The sequence below is a fragment of the Haliaeetus albicilla genome, chromosome 5, assembly GCF_947461875.1.
Source record: "Haliaeetus albicilla chromosome 5, bHalAlb1.1, whole genome shotgun sequence".
NCBI classification, from domain to species: Eukaryota; Metazoa; Chordata; class Aves; order Accipitriformes; family Accipitridae; genus Haliaeetus; species Haliaeetus albicilla.
Window position 1 is genome coordinate 36,414,649 of NC_091487.1, and position 2,199 is coordinate 36,416,847.

At 47.7% G+C, this 2,199-nt stretch overlaps 1 long non-coding RNA gene across 1 annotated transcript; it reads left to right on the plus strand.

Moving 5' to 3' along the window:
• The first annotated feature begins 375 nt into the window (after positions 1-375).
• Positions 376-1,930, plus strand: LOC138685497 (uncharacterized). Its single transcript, XR_011324779.1, has 2 exons — positions 376-511; positions 1,136-1,930. It is a non-coding gene; the product is annotated as an uncharacterized lncRNA (long non-coding RNA).
• The last annotated feature ends 269 nt before the right edge of the window (positions 1,931-2,199 follow it).

Here is a 2,199-nt window from a genome sequence, read left to right on the forward strand (position 1 = left end):
GATAAGAGAAAAGCAACATTACAAAAGCAAACTGCCTCCACCACTTGTCCCCCCGTCTCCCCCAAAGAGTTCCTGGCAATCAGAGTGAGAAATGTACCACAATGCACAAGTTCATCATATACAAATGTCATAAGGCAATGTCAGGCATATCAGTCTTCAGAATTTTCCCTCTGGAGCTATGTATACACATACCCATGCACACAGTCAGAATGTCAGTTGATACCATGATTACAATTATCGCAAGCCCTGACTTGGATGCACTCTGTCTGAGAAGTTACAGGGGCCAGGCTGTGCTTGCAGAGCTGTGTTTCAGTATGTGAAGCGCACTGTTGCAGGATTTTCGGGTGTTAATCAGGCTACATCAGAGGAAGAGGTGACTGCTTTCTGGCTGGTTCAGCATGCTGAGGGGAACAGTAAGGGAAGGAGTCAGTCTTTGCTGATACAGGAGGAAGCTGTTCCATATATGCTGCCATATAAATGACTGCAGATGAGGACAGTCTAAAAAAGCAAGGTAGAAACCAGGGCATTCCCTTCCTTTTTTGTGTATGGTTATATATAACTTGTGTTGTAATTCTACCCTTCCTAAATCCAATTTCTATTAGACATTTATTTCTCATTTATTTTCGGTCTGAAACTATTTATCTAAACATTTGAAATTTTCATAAATATTTTTCCTTAGAATTGACAGCTAGCTGTTATATTGATTCTGTTGTGTTCTTCCTATGAATAACAAACTAGCACCAGGCTAATTTCATATGGAACCCCCCTACCTTTCTCACCAAGTATTAATATTGCTATTAATAAGGGCTCTTTCCGTAATCCTGACCTCTGTGAAACAAACCCATGTCCAGTTTGCTGTAGCAGTCACCATGTTGCCTAGTGGATCATTGCTATTAAGGGGATAAATTCGGTGTCTTGGCAGTAAGTTAAACTATGGTTTGGCAAATATATTTAGGCTTTGATGCTATGAGTTGTCCTTTCCAAACAAGAGTTTCTGGGTGGTATTTTAAAGTTATGCTGTCTGCTGCTGTTTTCCTGGATATGATAACACTGCAATATGTCTGTTTTGTTAGAGGCCGTGTTTTATGAATACTGCACATTTACTGATCTCTTCTTATGACCCTTTTCTTCCCAGAAGTGGAAATGACAACAAATGAGCTCACACTGCAAGGGCTCGAGTACCTCAAGGTACCTCGGAGCACAGCCAGGCTCTGGAGGGGAGCGGACCGAGCCCACGACGGGAGCCGTCAGAGGGGAATAACTCACCCTCATCCTCTCTCGTAACTGACCCTTCGCCTTCTGGCTGGTTGGCTGCTGAGAGCCTGAAAGGGCCATTTCCACCCTCTCAGCTGAGGACTCAGGTGCGAAACTGCGTAACTCACTGCTTTTTAAGGAGAACTTCCCCGCGCTGCTGCCGGGGGCCAGGGGCGGGAAGCTGGCTCCCTCGGCCTGGGCGGTCCCCTGGCGCACATGGCTCTGATTGCTGCCCGAGGGTTTCGGTCCGGCACACTGTGGGCACCCGGCTGTCAGAGGAGGGTGGAGGGGGAAGGCCAGGAGCCCCGGGGCTCCCCCTTCCTCTCAGCAATGAAGCGGGGCCTTCCCCCCCAGAGCTCCTGCCACCTCTGGGCCTCCCGGGCATTTGGCCTCCCTGCCAGCACCACCTGCAGGCACAACATGGCCCCCTGCGCGGTAGGTCAGGAGCAGGCTCCAGGAGCCCAAAATACAAATAGGAAGGCCACAATGATTCCGTGTTGGCATACATGGTGGAAACGGCACCTTCTCCTACGTTCAGACTCACGGCACTTACCTTTGTAGCTTTCGGAAACCCTTCTCCTCACCTTTCCAATAAAAATTCCACTTGCAGTATGACAAACTTGCTCAGCTAGTCCTCAGATACTAAACGCTGAAATAACTTTATTTTTTTCTTTAAGCCCTGCCTGTTTCAATTTTGTATTCTGTCTTCTGGACAGAGGTGAGAGAACATTACTCTCCAAATAAGTCCCACATATTTTACTGGGTGAAAAACTGGCTGGATGGATGAGCACAGAGGGTTGTGGTGAATGGGGTGAAATCCAGTTGGCGGCGGGTCACAAGTGGTGTTCCCCAGGGCTCGGTGTTGGGCCTCGTTTTGTTTAATATCTGTATTGATGATTTGGATGAGGGGATCAAGTGCACCCTCAGCAAGTTTGCAGATGACAC